Here is a 22,263-nt window from a genome sequence, read left to right on the forward strand (position 1 = left end):
CGGTGCTGCTTGCAGCACCGCCATGGGGATTCCGACACCCTTCCCGCCAGCCTGTTTCTGGCGGTGTCCACCGCCAGAACCAGGATGGCGGGAACGGGTGCCGTGGGGCCCCTGGGGGCCCCTGCACTGCCCGTGCCACTGGCATGGGCAGTGCAGGGGCCCCCTAACAGGGCCCCACAAAGATTTTTACTGTCTGCTTTGCAGACAGTGAAAATCGCGACAGGTGCCCCTGCACCCGTCGCACCCCTGCAACTCCGCCGGCTCCATTCGGAGCCGGCTTCCTCGTTGCAGGGGCTTTCCCGCTGGGCCGGCGGACGGCCTTTTGGCGGTCGCCCGCCGGCACAGCGGGAAAGTTGGAAATAACCGCTGCGGTGCGGTCATTCAGCGGTAACCGCATGGCGGGCGGCGACCGCTGCCCGCCGCGGTCAGAATGACCGCCTTTATCTCCAGGAGAAACAGAACATAATAAATTATAATAAATCAATTAAAAGTATATCAAATTCACTCTGTAAGAAAAAGTGGAAATATCACAAATATTGTATGTATTGTGCATAACTTTAGGTCCTCAACCTACAAATGAACATAAAGTTCCTCATCATTATTAATCCCAAAAGGGGCTCTTGTTTTCATTTGAATTATACGTCTGGATTCAAGTCGTCGTAATTTCTTGACTCTGTCACCTCCTCTCTCATATTCCGGGATATGATCAATGCCATAATATCTCAAAGTTCTCCAATCATTTTGCATATGTGTGTGTAAATGTCTAGCTGTTGCATATGTGTAGTCTTTATGAGTTATTGCTCTAATATGTTCTAGAATTCTTTTCTTTAAAGCACAAATTGTGCTACCAATGTATTTGAGACCACAATGGCATTCAATAACATATACTACAAATTTCGTCTCACAGGTGATCTTATGCTTAATAGTCAATTCCTGTCCATTAGAAAAGGTAACCTTTTTCAAAGATTGCCCTATTTTACAGGCCTTACATTGATTACATTTGAAGAAACCCTTTTGTCTCTCCTCTAACCAATTGTGGTTCTTTTCTAGAACAAAATGACTTTTTACTATCATATCCTGTATGCTTGGTGCTTTCTTGTATGAAATTAGTGGCTTAGAGCCAACTAGGGGTCCTAAATCTGGATCCCTACTGATGATATTCCAATGTTTGAATAAGATATTAGTTATGGAAGAACTCTCCTTAGTATATTGCATTACCATTCAAACTGTTTCTTTTGAGTTCTTTTGTTTATTATAAAACAAAAGGTCCTCTAGATTTTTGGACTGAATCACATTTAATGTTTTCTTAAGAGTGTTCTCGTTATATCCTCGAGTTTTGAATCTTTCATAAGTTTCATTGCATTTCCATAAAGAATCTTTTTCATTGGAACAATTCCTTTTCATTCTTATAAATTCACCCAAAGGAATGCTATTTATTAAAGATTTAGGGTGAAAACTCTTACCATGTAATATACTGTTACATGCAGTTTCTTTTCGAAATACTGTTGTTTCAATTTTGCCATTATCGATATAGACCGTAATATCCAGGAAGTTAATCGATGTTTGACTTGTGTCACAAGTAAATTTAAGACCCACTTCATTATCATTAAGAATATTAAAGTATTGCATGAATTCATCCCTTGATCCATTCCAAATAATAAAAAGATAATCTATGAAGCGAACCCAAAGTAATGCTTTTTCAGCAAATTTCTCATTATTCTTACTCCACGCTATTTCTCTTTCCCACCAACCCATTACCAAATTGGCATAGTTTGGTGAAAATGAAATTCCCATAGCAGTACCACACAATTGATGATAAATCTAATGATTAAAGATAAAAATATTGTTTTTTAAACACATGTCAATCATGTCTAATAACATCTTGGAATGCTCTAACTCTGAAATATTACTTCGTTTTAAAAAATATTCACAAGCATTTAACCCAATTTCATGGTTAATCGATGTGTACAGAGAGACTACATCTATTGTGGCCAATAAATAGCTTGGGTGCCAATCTAGATCTAATAAGATTTTTAAAAAGTCTCCAGAGTCCTTAATATATGAACTCAAGGTTTTCACAATGGGAGCTAAATAGATGTCTACATAATTAGAAATTCTTTCAAACAATGAGTCACATGCTGAGACTATTGGTCTTCCTGGCGGTGATACCAATGATTTGTGAATTTTCGGCAAAAAATAAATCGTGGGTAAAGTTGGATTCTCCTTTCTTAAGAAAATATATTCCTCACGATCAAGCAATGATTGTTGATACCAACTGTCCAATTTGGTATACAAAAGAGAGATTAATTTTCTAATCGGATTTTTGATCAGTTTTCTATATTCAATTGGATTATTTAATTGTCTATAAGCTTCCCTCATGTAATCAGATGTATTCAGGATGACTACATTTCCTCCTTTATCAGCTGGTTTAATTATAATTCGGTTGTTTTCCATCAAGTTTTTTAATGCAAGGCGTTTGTTTTTTTTTAAATTCTCCAAGTTCTTTCCTCGTCTTTTGTTTTGCAAGCGTTCCAAATCTTCTAAAACTAATTCTGAATAAAGATCTATTTTATTGCCTGGGGATAAAGAGGGACAAAACTTTGATTTCTCCTTCAGACCAGATGATATGTGGCGTTTAGTATTAACATTCAGTTGTTGTAATACTTCCATTTCAGTATATTCATCATCCTGTAAATTATGAGTTAAATCAAATAAGGTTTTAAGATCTGTCACTTGATCAATTGTTAATTGAGTGTTTTCCGATTCTTCTATGATGTTACTGTCTGGAGTAGAACTGTTTTTTTTCTTTTGCTGTGCATGAAATTTCAACAATTTAAATTTTCTTAAAAATGTATAGATGTCAATGCGGGTGTCTACAAAGTTATGATGAATTTCAGGACAGAAAGATAAGGCTTTATTGAGAGTTTGTAATTCAAGCTTTGTCAATTCGTAGTCAGAAAGATTGACTACCAAATTCGAAGATTTTCTTATTTCCTCAGGCTTCTGAGAGAGTATTGTCTTCTGCCTGTTTCTATTTCCATTATCAGTACTATCCCCTTCACTCTGAAGTAGAATTGAGTGAAGGGGATAGTACTGATAATGGAAATACTTTTTTAGAAGAGATGCAAGTACTTTACATGGATCAGAAATTATCAAGAGGAAGAGGCAGAACCAGGGGTCGTGGCTTAGGAGTAAAACCAAATCAGGTAGAATCAACAAAAGAAAATCAAGGAGAGCTAAAATAAACAGGCAGAAGACAATACTCTCTCAGGAGCCTGAGGAAATAAGAAAATCTTCGAATTTGGTAGTCAATCTTTCTGACTACGAATTGACAAAGCTTGAATTACAAACTCTCAATAAAGGCTTATCTTTCTGTCCTGAAATTCATCATAACTTTGTAGACACCCGCATTGACATCTATAAATTTGTAAGAAAATTGAAATTGTTGAAATTTCATGCACAGCAAAAGAAAAAAACCAGTTCTACTCCAGACAGTAACATCATAGAAGAATCGGAAAACACTCAATTAACAATTGATCAAGTGACAGATCTTAAAACCTTATTTGATTTAACTCATAATTTACAGGATGATGAATATACTGAAATGAAAGTATTACAACAACTGAATGTTAATACTAAATGCCACATATCATCTGGTCTGAAGGAGAAATCAAAGTTTTGTCCCTCTTTATCCCCAGGCAATAAAATAGATCTTTATTCGGAATTAGTTTTAGAAGATTTGGAACGCTTGCAAAACAAAAGACGAGGAAAGAACTTGGAGAATTTAACAAAAAACGAACGCCTTGCATTAAAAAACTTGATGGAAAACAACCGAATTATAATTAAACCAGCTGATAAAGGAGGAAATGTAGTCATCCTGAATACATCTGATTACATGAGGGAAGTTTATAGACAATTAAATAATCCAATTGAATATAGAAAACTGATCAAAAATCCGATTAGAAAATTAATCTCTCTTTTGTATACCAAATTGGACAGTTGGTATCAACAATCATTGCTTGATCGTGAGGAATATATTTTCTTAAGAAAGGAGAATCCAACTTTACCCACGATTTATTTTTTGCCGAAAATTCACAAATCATTGGTATCACCGCCAGGAAGACCAATAGTCTCAGCATGTGACTCATTGTTTGAAAGAATTTCTAATTATGTAGACATCTATTTAGCTCCCATTGTGAAAACCTTGAGTTCATATATTAAGGACTCTGGAGACTTTTAAAAAATCTTATTAGATCTAGATTGGCACCCAAGCTATTTATTGGCCACAATAGATGTAGTCTCTCTGTACACATCGATTAACCATGAAATTGGGTTAAATGCTTGTGAATATTTTTTAAAACAACGTAATATTTCAGAGTTAGAGCATTCCAAGATGTTATTAGACATGATTGACATGTGTTTAAAAAACAATATTTTTATCTTTAATCATGAGATTTATCATCAATTGTGTGGTACTGCTATGGGAATTTCATTTTCACCAAACTATGCCAATTTGGTAATGGGTTGATGGGAAAGAGAAATAGCGTGGAGTAAGAATAATGAGAAATTTGCTGAAAAAGCATTACTTTGGGTTCGCTTCATAGATGATCTTTTTATTATTCGGAATGGATCAAGGGATGAATTCATGCAATACTTTAATATTCTTAATGATAATGAAGTGGGTCTTAAATTTACTTGTGACACAAGTCAAACATCGATTAACTTCCTGGATATTACGGTCTATATCGATAATGGCAAAATTGAAACAACAGTATTTCGAAAAGAAACTGCATGTAACAGTATATTACATGGTAAGAGTTTTCACCCTAAATCTTTAATAAATAGCATTCCTTTGGGTGAATTTATAAGAATGAAAAGGAATTGTTCCAATGAAAAAGATTCTTTATGGAAATGCTATGAAACTTATGAAAGATTCAAAACTCGAGGATATAATGAGAACACTCTTAAGAAAACATTAAATGTGATTCAGTCCAAAAATCGAGAGGACCTTTCGTTTCATAATAAACAAAAGAACTCAAAAGAAACAGTTCGAATGGTAATGCAATATACTTAGGAGAGTTCTTCCATAACTAATATCTTATTCAAAGATTGGAAGATCATCAGTAGGGATCCAGATTTAGGACCCCTAGTTGGCTCTAAGCCACTAATTTCATACAAGAAAGCACCAAGCATACAGGATATGATAGTAAAAAGTCATTTTGTTCTAGAAAAGAACCACAATTGGTTAGAGGAGAGACAAAAGGGTTTCTTCAAATGTAATCCATGTAAGGCCTGTAAAATAGGGCAATCTTTGAAAAAGGTTACCTTTTCTAATGGACAGGAATTGACTATTAAGCATAAGATCACCTGTGAGACGAAATTTGTAGTATATGTTATTGAATGCCATTGTGGTCTCAAATACATTGGTAGCACAATTTGTGCTTTAAAGAAAAGAATTCTAGAACATATTAGAGCAATAACTCATAAAGACTACACATATGCAACAGCTAGACATTTACACACACATATGCAAAATGATTGGAGAACTTTGAGATATTATGGCATTTAACATATCCCGGAATATGAGAGAGGAGGTGACAGAGTCAAGAAATTAAGACGACTTGAATCCAGACGTATAATACAAATGAAAACAAGAGCCCCTTTTGGGATTAATAATGATGAGGAACTTTATGTTCATTTGTAGGTTGAGGACCTAAAGTTATGCACAATACATACAATATTTGTGATATTTCCACTTTTTCTTACAGAGTGAATTTGATATACTTTTAATTGATTTATTATAATTTATTATGTTCTGTTTCTCCTGGAGATATAGTTACATAAGATAATCAATGCTTTAAGGTAGATTGGTTGATTTTTTGAAGTGGATGTGGCAACATTACAAGTAAAATCGCGTATTTATATTAGAGAAATCATGATATGGAATGAATATGAGTAAATTGTTACCGGCATTAATGATTTTGTTTGATTGATTTAGATAACTGATGTATATAATTATTAACACTTTTTGTTTTGCCATACAGAAACTACGATTACCAGAATGCAATGTAATTAGTAATGATGTGGCACTATAAATAGGATTCGCCATAGTAACAACATGTGAACTCAAAGGAGACCAGACGGTCGAAACGCGTTGTTCTTTTTTGTTTTCAAGTCCTTAAAAGAGTAATAAAAACGAGAAACTTTCCCTCGATGGAGTGCACTGCTAATTCTTGATATAAAAAAAAATATGTATATATACCCAAGAACAAAGAGCCATCAGCGCGTTCAAAGTACAAAACAAGAGGCAATACTGAGTCTAAGAACACAGGCTGCAGAAAGAGATAAAAGACCGAATCAAAGCAGCCAGCTTCGATACACTGTGACCAATCACAGTAATTGTAGGTCTGGTTCACACAAACCCTAGGGGAGAGGATGTGGCCTAACGGCCTGAGCTTCTGACTTTGGAGCTGGGGAACCAGGGTTGTGTCTCTGCGTTGGCTCAAAATCCTGTGATTCTGGGCAAATCACTTAATCTCCCTGTGCCTAACAAAAATGAATGTCTCCTTCTCAGATGTAATGGGTGCTCATGTATAGCGCTCCAATACCTTTGGTTGACGGGCGCAGATACTGCACAGAAACAGCGATAAGAAACAGCGATAACAAACAGCGACATGCCCGAAACAACATACCGCCACGGCAAAGAAAAAAGCGATCCAATACCTTTAGATCGACGGGCATAGACACAGCAAAGAAATAGCGACAAGAAACAGTGACATGCCCAAACAACATACCGTAATGGTGTGCAAAGCAAAAGAAAAAAGTTGTGCGTCACAGTAAGGTATGCAGATTGTGCAATAATCCATGTAACATGGTCAGTCTTGAAGGTGGTAACAAAACAGCCCCAAGGCCCAACAAATGCAAAGCATTTACCTAACAAGCCAAAGGAATTTCAAAAGGCAAGCCAAGGAACCAATGAAAGTGATGGGCGTGGTGAAAGCCCACAGAAATACATTACAGCATGTTGAGAGACAGCGCATGCGTGCTGCCTAGGCTCGATCTAACAACGGACACAGAAGATTTTCCAGAGCATGTGGTCAAGGATCAATTACTACTCCTTCCCAAATCTCAAAACAAATAAATGGCCTTGCTTGTCATATGAGTTTCAGCACATGTAACTTGTAGCCTACATTTGGAACTGGGGGTTTAAGTTGACCAAATAGGACATAGCTAAACAAATTTTATTTAATCCAAAACAACGCCTGAAGGCCTTATCTAGCAGGACATTTCCAACCCCCCAGAAAGGGAGAGAAAAGCTGTAGTGGCATGGAGGGATAGTTGGTTGCTTGCCCTATGCTTCTCACCTCCCTGAAATTGATTCTACACTCTGCAGCACTCTTCGTCTGTCAAACCAAAAGGAATGACAACATCACGCCTATGCTAGTCCCTCTCTATTGGTTACCCATTAAAGCTAGGGCTCTATACAAAACGGTCTGCATCAGCCATAAGGTCCTACAAACACCCAATCCTCATTACCTCATGGACAAACTCTAGCTTTCTGGAGGTTCCAGACCGTCGTGAAATACTGAAGAATTGCTGCTGGAGCCCCTGACTTTAAAAAAGGAACAATCTCTGGCACAATTCTTCTTGGGTAGCGCAACCAGAATTTGGAACTCACTACCTCCAAACCTTTGCACTACTACCTCACTTTAAAACAGAACTAAAAGCCCTCCTCCTTCAATGATACTTTAGCTATGTAGTCAGCCAATTCCCCCCCATTGAGAACATGCTCACTTACCTCTTGGCACAGAACTGCAGTACCTCCACTTCATCAGGTGCTTACAAATGTTTTTACTGCCACCTATACATCCCTACTGTATAACTTGCTTCCTTTTGTAATTCGAGAGCTTATGCAACCATATTTGGTGATATTTGGTAACTCTTAAATTTTATGTAGCTGAAGGTGTAACAACATATATCATCATCATCGTCATCATAAATACTTTATTTCGATCATTCCGATCATAAAAGCACATTAAAAAACACATCATAAATAAATAAATACAGCTAAAAGAAAATTTAGACATAAATACATCACAATTGGGCAAAACAAACCCTTAAAAAACCTTATTGATTAAAATCCATAAACAAATCCCATTATATGACATTTTATTGTGCATCAATTCAACATTATCCTAATTGGTCCACAATGGGGAGCGTCTTCCGAATGTTGGTCCAGTGCCCAAAATATTTTCGTAAATAAAGGGTCCTTGGCACTAAATTGTTGTAAATGTGCATGTTGGCTTATTCTCCACATCGCCAGGAGAAACGGGTAAACGGCAAAAGATAAAGGACAACTAACATTAGATTTCAATATTCGAAGAGCAGTCCGACATTCTCTTACACCCAGTGACCGGCACACGGGGAGAATCCAGGTTTTCCTACACCTGGCATTGGACAGGCAAAAAAATAAGAGATGTTCTTAAGTTTCCTTGGCTGCTCCACACAAGGCACAGCAGAATGAAATGGGATCATTCTTATGCGCCCCATTACCAGTAAAGACGGCAATTGGAAGTGTACTGTACCTGAACTGTATGTACAGTTTTCTTGCCAAAGGGTAGGGGGTCCATTCCATCCTAAAATTATTCCTGGAAAAATACATCCTTGATCTGAAGAAAGGAATGTGAGAGCACTTATAAATTCCCAGTACCTTTTTTTTTTTTTTTTTTTTTTTTAATAACGGCTTCCCAATATGTGGAGGAGACTTAGGAATCGACCATAGATCACTACAGCCTATATTGTATAAAAAAGTTCCTAACATATTTGAACCAGGGAAGAGATTTAGAGCAGGGAAGACTTAAAACATCTCTAACGGCTTCCCGATATGGGGATAGTTCAGGTGTTGTCCAAAGTCTTTGCCAGAATAATAAGGGTCTAATCCCCACTCCTCTTTGATAGGATTGATACCCAGATCACGCTTACGTTGTAATAGAGGGGTACTAACAGCATGACCCACTAGCTGGCGCAGAATACAATTCTCAACAATTACAAGTTTGCTCACATCCTGATTCCCCCATAATTCAGCCCCATAAAGGGCAGAACCCATACCCTGCGATCTTTAAATTTGTATAGGGGAATCTAGAGGGCAGAATGAAGAGGCTTGGTGAGCTCCAAGGATTGCCCCACACACTGCACCATTTTCAACCTTCTTTTTTCTATATGAACCTTCCCTTAAAAGTTCTCTGTCAAGGATAAGCCCAAGTAATCAAACATACGGACCCTTTCTAAGGGAACCCCCACAAGTTGGGGGCTCGATATAGAAGTCCGGTCTGGGTTTATCATATATTGGGTCTTCTCAGCATTAATTTCTAAGCCCCTTTGAGCACAAAAACTCTCAAAGTAAACTAAGATGGTTTGCAGTCCCACATCCGCAAATAGCAAAGCGGGAATTTTAAGATTGGCCAACCTAGGAATGTCCCCATTGCAAAGATTCAGATAATCAACAAACCCATTGACATATAGGGAAGAAAGGGTGGGAGCCAAGACACAGTCCTGCCTAACTTCACGGTCCACCAAGAAAGGGTCAGTCTGCTCTCCTAACGAGCAGTGCCGTACTTGAGCATAATTGGTACTATTCAGCCTGGCAATAGTAGCCAACAAGTCCGGTGAAACTCCCTTTTCCCCAAGGACTTGCTATAACTTGGGCAGGGGGACCAAGTCAAATACAGAGCGTAAATCAATAAAGGCCACATATAGGCAGTCACCCCTCAAAACAACTATTTTCCTATAAATCAACAAAAGTCTAAAAACCTGGTCCACTGTACTAACTCCGTCTCAGAACCCAGCTTGTAAATCAGTCAGAATATTGTTACACTCCAGCCATGCTTGCAAGCGATCAAGAAGAATTGAGCTAAATAACTTTTGAGAACAGTCAATTAAGCTGATAGGCCTACAATTCATGTGGATCATTCCTGGAGCCCTTCTTATAAATGGGAATAATTCTGGCTCCTGCCCAGGAATGGGGAATGGGTCCACCTGCAAAGATGTTATTAAAAGCTACCAGAAAATATGGGGCCCAAACATCCGGCTCACTTAGATATAAATCTCCTGGGACTTTATCCAGCCCTGGAGCTTTACTGGGTCTAATTTTAGCAACAGCAGCTTTAACTTCATCCGCAGTGATAGGGGAGCCAGTAATAATCTCAGATTTACCAAGTTTGCCAATCTTCAAACTTACTTCCGACAGATTGAGCTTCTCTGGCGGAACAATGCCCTCCCTATCAGCATATCGTATGGAGAAATGCGCTACCCAATCAGTTGCCAGAATGTTAGTTCACAACTGAGAGACCCATTCCTACTTCTTGTTGAAACCAGATTACAAAATCCATGCACATCCCCAGCCCTGATGGCTATTTGCATCTTCTCTCATCTTGCTGTATACCATTCTTTTTTTGCAACTAGAATTAATTTCTTACAGCTGGCCCTCCAAACTTGGATTTCAGCTCAATTCTGTGCTTTTATTGCAGTAGTTAGGGCAATTCTAGCATCCCTGCATACTGTGTTTGCCATGAGGCTGGAGCCCTCCTTCTCATGGATCCATGGACAGCCACAAAGAGAATATCCTTCAGTCCCCTAAATAGATGGTTGTGAATAGAGCTAATCCATTCCCACTGATGTTCCGAACATAGTCCCCCTATCCTCCCAGGAGGGAATCAAGGCTTGAAGTGATCGCACCATAAATGGCCACCATTATCTTCGGAGAACCCAACACAGTGGGCCATTTTACTCTGTGCTTATTATTACTAGATAAACATAGAGTGGTTGTGAAGGATCTCTCACACTACCTTTCCACCCCGTAATACGAAGATCCACCTCAAGACTCAAAGCGTTGTGGTCACTATCTAAATGAGGGATCACAGCCATGTCTACCACTGATGACCAGACCCTGACGTCCACTAGAATGAAATTGATTAAGCTTGTACCAGGAGCCTGATTAAAAGTATGGTTCCCGTCTTTGTCAGTCATTGTTCTCCCATCATATGCACGTAGCCCTTGCTTCATTGTAAAGGCATTAACTTGCAGGGCTAGTCGGGCCATTTCTTAATTGGTGGCAAGGTCAACAGGGGTATGCTCCAAACAGTGTCAATTTCATGAGTTAGGGCTACCACATTATCATCTAGGGTTCATGCTGACCATTAAAATCCCCAACCATGAACTTCAGAACCCCTCCTCCCAAGTGCATTTGACATATGAGAATTCAATGCTTCTACTGTAGTGGATTATTTTCCAGTCCCCCAGGCCTTAAATACACATTACACAAATATATCATATTGAGCCCAGTACCCAAGCTAACACACAAAATGTCTGGGGAGGATACCAAAAGTTCATTGACTTTACACCAAAGGCTTGTGTGGACCGATATGGTTAACCCCCCAGAGGGACGACACCTGCCACTTGAAACCACATCCTTACTAAAATTGGTAAGATGGTGCTGTGGTTGAACCGCCTACGTTTCCTAGCATAGACATATTGCATAAGAATCTATAAGCTTAGTCCATTCAGGGATATTAAGTTTGGCAACAAGACCCACAATATTCCATGACAGCAGACTACCAGCAGCCTGCGTGCCAGTCAATTGTTGCCAGTCCTGTTTTTGGTGACCCACTCAGGACCCATTACTATAATTAGGAGTTAGCACACCATTGACCATACTTGTGGGACCTATATCAGAGGGATTTAGGCTGAATCTAATCTCTTCAGAGCTATACTCTGAGTCCGTAAAATCACCAACCTCAGTTTAAGGGCCTGTGTCCAGGATACTTTGTCAAGCACTACCTGGACTCGAAGCAACAACACCAGGGAGCCCAACACCAATAGTAACTTGATTTTTAGTAAAGGATGACCTTAGGGGCCCATTGCCCACCCCTGCGACTTGAAACACTTCTTGGGGCTCACTCACCACATCAACCTCCTTTTTTGGCGAGGTCAAGCTGGGATCCCTGCTGAAGTTAGAAGGTCATACATTTCCACCCCTACAACCTCAGCTGGGAGGTCCCCTCCCCACGAGCAAGTCAATCCACACCATCCAGAATATCATAGCGATTTGTGAGTGGAAGATCAAACTCAACCCTTCTAGGGGCTTCAGTGGCAAAAGGCCTTAGCATTAGATCTTGTGTGCAATTAGTCCTGCTAATTGGACTCAACGATAGTGGTTCATTAATCATCCCTCTTCTGGGTTTGTAAAAGTGCCCCAGTGGCAATAAACCCACAGTGGATTTCTTTGCAGGTCGTCTTACAGGGGGAAGAGCAGCCTCTGTTCAATGAGAGGGGATCAAAAGTTAATAATAACAGTCATCACTTGTGTCCTTACAACAAGGGCCCACCCAACCCAACCGGCGTATAAGAGGAATTTAATTTGCCATAAAAGTAGGAAAATTCCTATGAGTAGCAAGCCAGTTAATACATTTGTTACGCAATTCACTTTGGCCCTCCTTCTGCTCATACTGGAGCTGCGGTACCCCTGCTAGAATAGTCACAAATGGGCAAGAGACTGGCAGTAAATCTATCACAATTTGGTTCTTCCTAGAGCTGTGGCGGTCATCCCATTCCAAGATCCTACCAGCCCAAGCTACCTTCTCTGAGACTGACCCATTAGCATGTTCTGTCCCCCTAAAAGATTAATCTTGACCGCCATCAGTTTAGTTTGCTATGGAGCATCTCTTGGACATAATAGGTGCTGTCTCTAATGTAATATTCCATTGGAGAGCATCTAATTTAGGGAGGTTAGCAGAGGAGTTGTCTGCAAAATTCTGCCGCTGGCCCCCCACTCCCCTTTATGGGTGGCACATCATGTGGGGGCTAAGTATCTGTTTTTCTAGTGATAGAACAGTGTCTTGGGCTTTTTCATTGGCTTCAAGCCTGCTGAATATGAGGCTAAGTTACTTTAGCACGATCTCTTTGAATTCATGTATTGGAAATTCTATATCATGAGGGTGTGCGCCCTTTGGTTCTTTTATCGGTTCTTTGTCTGCACAAGAAGGTGTCTCAGTACTAGACCCCGAACACTCCAGTGCTGGGCTAGAGACAGACCATATGGCCTTAAATGGGGATACTCCAGTACCTCGGTCGCTGTAGCCCTCTATCGACAGCTTCCTGTCAGTAAGCTGCATTTTGGTGGAGATAATCCCCATTGCCCTCTGCAACATTTTGTCTATGCTTGTTGGTTTAGGTGACGGGAGAGCTTTCGAAGGGGTAACCAGTATCTTCCTCCTCCCCATATCCTGCGCGAGATTAAAGTAAAATGCTCAGACTGAGAGGCTTGTCGGCGGGGTGAGCCCAGTCCAGCCTCCTCCGGGCTCTGGAAAGCGCAGACAGGCCCACTCTTGGCCCGGTCTTCACCCGGGCACGTGCCCAGGCCCGTACCACGCAGTGGGAGTGGCGCAGAACAAAAAAACTTTTGCGGGCACAAAACTGGCGCCTGGTGACGATCCTGAGGGTTGTAGACCTGCCCTAGCTGAGACTTGTGAGCATGCCACTCAGCGGAAGTGGCATGGACCAAAAAGCACCTCCAAGTGCGAAATTAGTGTGGCGGAGCTCCCCTGCCTGGTGAGGATCCTGTGGCTTGTGTTCCTGCCCCAAGCTGAGTCCTCTGAGCGTCCCCACAAATCACCAATTATCGAGAATCAAATCAACACAAAATTTCTCTGAACAATGTGTTAAATATTATCACTCTGCAATTGTAATTACCAGGTGTTGAGTTCAATGTTCATTCTTTCGCTTCTCACTGGAAACAGAGGTTAAAAGTCTGTCCACTTTGCCATTAGACACAAAACATAAGTTTTCTGTTAAGCGTACTAAAACGGAGTCTCTCTCAATGAGTCTCTTGTTAAAAATGAAAAAGGATTGCGGTTACCTGTTGCGTGAGCAGTGTTGTTGTAGTTCTGAGAGCCCCATGGGTACTGATACCTAATGCTGTGAAGTCTGTCTTCTTTGATGTTGCTTTCTTTACAGGTCGTGTTGGAAGCTGCAGGGCCCCGGAAATCTGGACTCTGGTGAGTTGCAAAGGCGCAGGTGTTGGGAAAACCGGAGAAGCCACTGAGGTTGGGGATGCCAGAGAAAGAAAGAAAGAATAGAGGCAACGAAACTGGGGATGGACTGCCATTGACGGCTGGTAGAGGAGGGCGGATGGGGTACAGAAGTTGTTGTGATTGACACATTACAATGCTATATACGGTTGCCTGCGTTAAAAGGAAATGTTGTCATAAATTATTAAGAACGGAAGTAAACAGAAGTATATTTTTAATGATACATAGTGTGCCTTCACACTTCTATAATATTTTGATACTACGCTTGTTTTGTAGCATTAAACAGTAAGAACTTGAAATGAAGGTATTGAAGGCTATACATGAGCACCAGTCTTTCATTAGACAAGGTAACATTTTTTTTTTTTAAGGTTGCGTCTAGACAACGCTTGCGCTGTTCCTTCGAGACGTGTTGTATTACCTTTGTGGAATTACAGACCGCCACTGTTGCCTTGTCCTTTAAAAATGCTTACTTGCTATTGGTAAATTGTCCTTCTTTGGTTCTCCTTTTTGTGTTTTCTTTCTGCCCCCACAAAGCCCACCAAACTACCGTATCTTTACACTTTGGGGCTTAAGTGTTCGTCTATGGTGGACTATGTTTTTATTTCTTTCATGTTTGTGCAAGTTTCACTTTTATGCTTGCTTCTTCCACAAATCACTTCCTCCTGATCACTGCTTTAAACCCCATTGGCCTTCGACGCCCTGCGATTCGTTGTAATCAGTTTTGCTTAACTTGCTCTGCTGTTGCTTGACCCCCCTCCCCTGCTTGTTTTTCATGACAATTGATCTCGCGTGGTTTGTTGCTTGCAAGCCAGAACACGACTGGGATTAGAAAGCTCCTTTCAGAGGCTTCGTCCAGCCATCCGTTGTCTGCCAGTACTTCTCCATATCAATATAGATTTATTTACAGACATTATTTTATTCAGGATTAAATCATATCAAATCTCAAAATTAGGTGAAGAAAAGACTGTAAAACAATATCTCCTTGCACGTATCTGCAGTTAAATGGTGAAACCTTCACGCCGCAGCCTCTCCTGCCATAAAAGTTCAACTTGGGAAGCGATACTTCAATTGGCCGAGTAGTTCTTGCTCAGAGCCCTGCAGGCAGCAGCCGGCAGGCACTCTGGGTGTGCTTTTTAGGGTCGAGCGTGCAAAGCGCTCTGTCCCTGTTGTAATCTCTCTATGGGCTTGTAACCGTGCCCATGTCGCGCCCATGGGTCTGGTTGGTTCGTGGGCTTGCCTTTTAAAATTTGCTTGATTTAATTAGTGAAAGGCATGCATGCGTCATACCTTTTCCGGTGTTTAGCCCTCCTCGAGCACACCAGCCAACTACTGAAAACATACGAGGCTCCATGTTTTCTGTATGGCTTTTGGACTACTTTTTCTCTTTATTTCATAAACAGGGTGATGCCACTGGGCAGTCGTTGTTCGCTTTGCATGACATCGACCTTGTTACCTGGATACTTACACTTTTGCCAGTTACATGGATAATTGTACTTTTGCCAGTAACATGGATAATTGCACTTTTGCTGATATGTTTCACGGCGAGCAAACTTCTGTTTCCTTTTTTGTGTCTCCTTCACGTTAATGGCAACCGTCGGCTCGTTTATGTGAAACTGTTTTACTTTTCATTTTCCACTTATGTGGCAAGAAAAGTCCTGTTAGGAGTTTACAATGCTAATAGCTCTAACTCGAGCAAACGCTAGACCCACTGCATTGCAAATGCTTGTTTTTCCTGCTTCTGCTCAGGCCTCCTCTGGGTGCATCTGTACCCCAATCCCTGCATGCCTCATGTTTTCAGTGGGTACTGCTGGGTGTGGCATCCTTGTCACAGTGCTGTGAGGGGCGGCCCGGCCCATTCATTCACTGTAGCACACACACCTCGTACACAGCAAGGGGCAGTAAGGTAAATGCTAAAATTGAGTGGAAGCATAAACTCTGGGCAAAGCAAACGAATACCAGAAGCATACACAGTCTCGGTCTTTGGAAAAGCAGCTGACACCCCGCTGTCCCAAATTTGCAAATTTTCCTTGCAATCTCGCTTATGAAAATAGGAAAGTTTATTAACGTGGCTGAGGTTTTTGAGTGCTGCTGAGGTAAGCAGTTCGAGCAGGGACCGGAAAGTGGCGCGATTGTTCAGTGACAGCAACAGATCCCCGGTGCCTTCCTTCCTCCCCCGGGGGCATATCCCTGTACTGCAGCATCCTATGGCAAAGTGGTGATCACTGAGAGAGGTGCAGACAACAGCTCTTCACTGGCAGCAAGGCCCGCACTGCAGGAGGTCTGACGACACCAGGTGAGATTTCTGTAAGCGTTCTCCATACCGCCCAGCTGCCTCTTGTTAGGGAAGGGATAGTCACTTTTTGTGGAGAAGGTAAATGGCTAAATTGATTTTTTTTCTTTGGTGAAGTACATCAGTTTTGCACTTTTCACTGCTGGTTGTGGGTGCTTGCTTTCGCGTAACACGAAAAACTTAATTCGCTCAGTATTTCAGAGTTGCTTAACAGCATATATGGATTAATTAAAATCTCAAAATACAATAGGGGAAGCGTGGTCAGAAATCATTACAGAGGTATTGAAAGTAGCGTGTCTTTATACGGAGCTGTACATTGCAGTGCCAGCGCCAAGCCCTGGGTTTTTAAGCATTAGCACACACTGCTTTCTAGGGCGTGTAGGTTTGACTTTCATAGTTGTAAATATTGGCTCAAAAATCCTATCATGCTAAGAGCTGTTGGATTCCTAGGGAAGACTGAGTGAGGGTGTCAATTATGACATGCGGCCACTTGGCGGCTAGAAAAGCCGGACAGTCGGTCTTCAGGACTCTTCAGAAATTCATGGACAGGTTTAAAGCAGAGGTGCTCTCAGATCTCGCCCACTTCGACTGCTGCATCAGGATTTCAAGCCCCAGAATGCAAAGTCAAAAACCTATACCTGATAAGTAACTCGGAAAACGTCAGCGTTCTGCTACAGACTACTGTGATTTAGAACTTTGAGTAGCCAGTACTGCAGCTCCCATAGTGCTTTGGGTGTCAAAGGCCAGGAATCGATAACCTTGAATAAATGTACTGCCTCCGTGTTTTAAATGCGGGCCTCGTATTGACGTTGGTTTGAAAGGTTCTGTTCTGTAACAGGTAGGAAGCTGCGATGAAACGACAGATGTGTTCTTGCCTGGATTGATATCCGGGTGTGCCCTCTCACAGGCTGTTGTCCTTGGGTCAGCCGCTCCTACATGTTAATGGTAAAACCTTGCAGAGGGCTTCACCCCGTTAACCAGGGTACTGCAGAAAAGGATTTGAACCGTTCTGGACTAACCAATAAACCTTCAGAAAGCGCTTTACTTTTTAATCAGTTTGTTAATTAACATTTGCCGACTGCTTTTACACCTCTTTTGTCATATCTCCTCAGACTTTCCATTTAGGAAAAACGTTGCGTTTGTATCGTGAGCATACTTTTAGAGTTATTGTAAAAAAAAAATGTTTAGTGTGTAGTGATTGTATATCTCTTCAATCTCTGGCGATCATGCACACAGGATAATATGCTGCATTGCTACACTCTTAAAAAGTCCAAAAGGCGAGACCTATGGGCTAAGCTAATGCTTGTTTAAATTTGTAGGCATGGAGAGTATGTAATTTGCTCAGAATCACTTGCTGTTGAAGGGCTGAGACTCGAATCTAGTTTCTTACTTCCAGAGTCAGTAGGTCTGACCCAATGCCACATCCGCTCTTTAACTATGATGTGACACTTGACCTTGAGCACAGTTATTCATAGGCGGCTGTTTGTATATTTTTTTGTGCTGGAAAAGAAACTTTCCTACATTAGAAGATATCTGCCTTAATGCACGCCAACAGTCTCCATTCTACCACGGTCACAGCACTCGCTGCTTCCAGCATGATGAGCGCTTCAAAGGCTGGCCCACCGCACGTTGAGCGCCCTAGACCTGCCGCCGACCTAGAGAGTATTGTGAGGCGCATGCGCACCCCGTGAACGCGCGAGGCCGCTTCTGTGGGAAGGTGGGCGCGTGCGCGCGCTCGGGCGCGCGGTCTGTCAGTCGTCGCGCGGTAGCTGAATGCAGCGGAGTGGTTGGTGAAGAGCTGCAGGCGTTGCTGCTTCCCAGCAGCCCGCGCGGGCAGGAAACGACAGGGGGCGCAGACCTGACCACCCTCTTCCTGCTTAAGGAGCAAGCTTAGGTCCTGCAGGGGGATGAGTCCCCGCAGGGAGGGGGCGAAACTCTGAACTGGAACTTACCAACTCAGACTGGATTAAGGTAAGAGGCTGGGTGCTCCATCAACCTTTACGGGAGAGAGACTGTTGATCCTAGTGCTGCCGTGGCTTGGGGTAGGAGGACCCACTGCCATACGGTGGTGAGAGATGGTCTCACTGCTGAACCCTGTAGGGCATGTTACCGGCACCACAAAGGGCGCATACCTCACTGCTGCTACCACCGGTAGGGGTCTGACGACAGCAGACTCCATCGCCCTCCGCTGTCACATTTAGTATCCCCATGGCAAGACCCCTGGGGCCACCACGAGTTGCTTGGGCCACCAGTGGGAGTGAATTCACGATCCTGCGTTGACCACCCTACGTAACGTAGACAAAATTCAGAGCCTACTGCTAAGCATCTGCCTTGTGACTCCGCAATGATACTTGCTGTAGGGCTGAGTATATTTCATGTGTTGCTATATGCGTCACGATTGATTTATACCTTGTTTATCTGTGGTATAGAATGAATACACGCTTTGTTTTTAGGGTGAACCCTTCGTGCATAGGTAAAGAAAATAGGTTATTTTGATTAATTGATTCTTGCATTTTTGGTATTTATATTTGTTCACCCTGACGCTTTTATACTCTGTGTTGGTTGAACCTGTGTTCGTTTTAGGGTGGCGAAGGTCGACGTTTTTGTTTTCCTTCAGTGCTCTTCTGTCCATGTTAGTTAAGAAATCAGTTATATCAAAATGGTCTTTATATCGTATTAGTCACATTTTATCTGACCGTCAAAATTAAAAGTGCCGTTGTACATTTAACGTTAAACACCACACGGGGCTCTTTATCAATGCACTGTTGGTGGACGAACGGGCATCTGCAGAGCGACCCGCGCCCTCCCTGAAACGAATGTACTTTGCCATATTTGTCTGCACGTTGCCATTCATTTGCCTTTTATAATTCATTTTAAGAATTTGCGCATAATAAGCTCCAAGAAACATCAAAGTGATATTACATATTTTTTATTGAAGCTGTAGTAACTCAAATATAACGTTTAACGCAGAACATTTAAGTTAGGATGCAGGGCTTTAAGTGGGCCGGGACTTAAAAGCAGGTGATAAGACGGGTCCCTTTCGGGCTTTCCATTTTTGCCTTCACCCTTAGAATGAAAACAAATGTCTTAACTCGGCAACAGTACCACCCACACTTCATGACTTTGGTGTAACTTAAAATAGACTCTTTTCAGTTCTTTCACAGTCTCATTTTAGAACTGAAGCATTTATGCAAGGACAGGAAAAAAGAGCAAAGTAGCAGTTGGGAAGCACACTATGCTATACACTGATTTTTAGCTTAAGAGTTTTTATAAGCCACACCCTAATTACATCTGCCACGCCCATTTGATAGAGACCCCCCCCCCCCCCACACACATTTTTTTCATCGCACTTAAAGCCATGTTAGGATCTAACTCGCTGGGGGTATCAGTGTGATGACCATAAAATTAGGTCAACGAGCTCATACTAGACTGTTTTACGTAACACCTTTTTCTCACACTAATCTATAAATATGTTAGACATAGCTTTAGGAACACAGAGAAGAAGCTAATATACAAGAATCGCACTTTTGTTGATCAGTAGGAACTTGAGAGAACTTAAAACACAGATCTCTCACTTTCTTATGTCATGCCAGAAGCACGCGTGCGCCTTCACATTTTAAAAAAGGGGAAAAAACTATCACTGGCTGCAAACATACAAACTTTACACCCCCCCCCCCCCCCCAAAAAAAAATAAATCTGTAATGAAGACCTCTGGCAAAGTCTCGCTGATATTTCATTTGTTTTATAACTTTTCCCACATACGCCAGATTCTATTTTGTACCCTCGATGTCAAGCAGGTAATTCACAGTGAGGTGGACGGTGACGTTGCCTTTTGCCCACGAGATGTGACTAAGCCTCCCAGTGTAATGTTTAGCGCTGTGGCTCATCACAAGTAAGGTGCTTTTTAGTTCTTTCTGTAGCTTAGTGTTCTGAGGCTGGGGAACTGCACGTCTTTCATGCTTCCAGTCGACTGTTAACTAGGGTTGTGACTTTAGTGCTCACTACATCTCGAAAGACGTCCTAAAAGTCTTAGATCTTCACTTCTGTGTCATTGCTGCAATGTATTATTTGTATAAAACAGTCACATTCTTGCATCTTTGTTGTATGCAATTTTGGGCATTTATTTTTCCAGTACTGCTTGTACTGACTTGCTTTTGCAGCAAACATTTTGAATGTGTCTCCCTTACACTCAGTGGAGTTATGCCAGGTGTTCAGAGGTATGAGGAAAAAGGAGGATTTGCGTTCCAAAGACATCGAAGGTGCTCCATTTTGATTGACAGATTTTCAGGAAATCCGCTATTTTACATTAAATCTAAAAAAAATCCCTAATTTTTATGTTCATTGGTTATCTTGAAAATCTGGAAAGGAACTGGTCGTCTTGGTCCTTTGTAGGGCACAATTTTTTAACCAATGCGTTTGTTGCTTTTTTTTTACTTTAGTAAACTACTAAGCAGTCTCTTAATACATTGTTACTGTAGCTCTGTAATCTTACTTATTTTGTATCCTTACTTTTTCTTGCTACCCTCATCGTGGTTGTGACTTTAACTCTGTAAAATTATTTAAGGAGTCGATTACCTTGATAAATGTTGTTTTTGTTAGCATGCACTCATAATTAGAGAGACACATGGCACATTTAATGTAAATGTACACTAACTGAATTAAACAGCTTTACAGAACATTAATAGTTGACTCTGAAAACATGTCTCGTATGTTATTTTGTACAGTGCACTCGTCATCATATACACACTCTAGATCTGATTGGCTTGTCGAAGCTAAGCAACTGTGCTGCCTTGTGTGACTCTTGGTTCAAAACTCACACAAAAGGATGCACTTGAGTTTAAGGCTCTTGATTTCTTGTGTGTTTAGCATAGCTATCTTTGACAACCATCATGTCCACATTTTCTTAACTCAGTACCACATGGATGCTACACTGCTCCAACCCTTCCTTTGTCTTGGGTTTGAGGTGACAACTTCGTCAACTCTGCAATGGTTCAACAAACTGTGTAGGAAAGTACCATCTTGCCTAGCATGTTACCCCCATTTTCACTGTACGTATGTTTGTTTTTGCCTATGTGTCACTGGGATCCTGCCAGGCAGGACCCCAGTGCTCATAATGTACGCCCTGTATGTGTTCCCTGTGTGGTGCCTAACTGTATCACTGAGGCTCTGCTAACCAGAACCTCAGTGTTTGTGCTCTCTCTTTGCTTTAAAATTGTCACTGCAGGCTAGTGACTAATTTTACCAATTCTCATTGGCACACTGGAACACCCTTATAATTCCCTTTTATATGGTACTTAGGTACCCAGGGTATTGGGGTTCCAGGAGATCCCTATGGGCTGCAGCATTTCTTTTGCCACTCATAGGGAGTTCAGACAATTCTTACACAGGACTGCCACTGCAGCCTGAGTGAAATAACGTCCACGTTATTTCACAGCCATTTTCACTGCACATAAGTACCTTATAAGTCATCTATAAGTCCAACCCTCACTTGGTGAAGGTTAGGTGCCAAGTTACTTAGTGTGTGGGCACCCTGGCACTAGCCAAGGTGCTCCCACATTGTTCAGGGCAAATTCCCTGGACTTTGTGAGTGCAGGGACACCATTACACGTGTGCACTACATATAGGTCAACTACCTATATGTAGTGTCACAATGGTAACTCCGAACATGGCCATGTAACATGTCTAGGATCATGGAATTGTCCCCCCAATACCATCCTGGTATTGGGGGGACAATTCCATGCATCCCTGGGTCTCTAGCACAGAACCCGGGTACTGCCAAACTGCCTTTCCGGGGTCTCCACTGCAGCTGCTGCCAACCCCTCAGACAGGTTTCTGCCCCCCTGGGGCCTGGGCAGCTCGGTCCCAGGAAGGCAGAACAAGGATTTCCTC

At 41.7% G+C, this 22,263-nt stretch overlaps 1 protein-coding gene across 2 annotated transcripts in view; it reads left to right on the forward strand.

Annotated features, from left to right (window-relative positions):
• Positions 1-18,127: 18,127 nt before the first annotated feature.
• TYK2 (tyrosine kinase 2) overlaps positions 18,128-22,263 on the forward strand; it is a 579,821-nt gene continuing 575,685 nt past the window's right edge. The window contains exon 1 of one of the 2 annotated variants that reach the window (XM_069231824.1): positions 18,128-18,345. The gene's annotated coding sequence lies outside the window, so the exon portion shown is untranslated. The remainder of the gene's footprint in view (positions 18,346-22,263) is intronic. The other variant, XM_069231825.1, reaches the window with a different exon arrangement.

The sequence above is a fragment of the Pleurodeles waltl genome, chromosome 4_2 (assembly GCF_031143425.1).
Source record: "Pleurodeles waltl isolate 20211129_DDA chromosome 4_2, aPleWal1.hap1.20221129, whole genome shotgun sequence".
Classification (NCBI taxonomy): Eukaryota; Metazoa; Chordata; class Amphibia; order Caudata; family Salamandridae; genus Pleurodeles; species Pleurodeles waltl.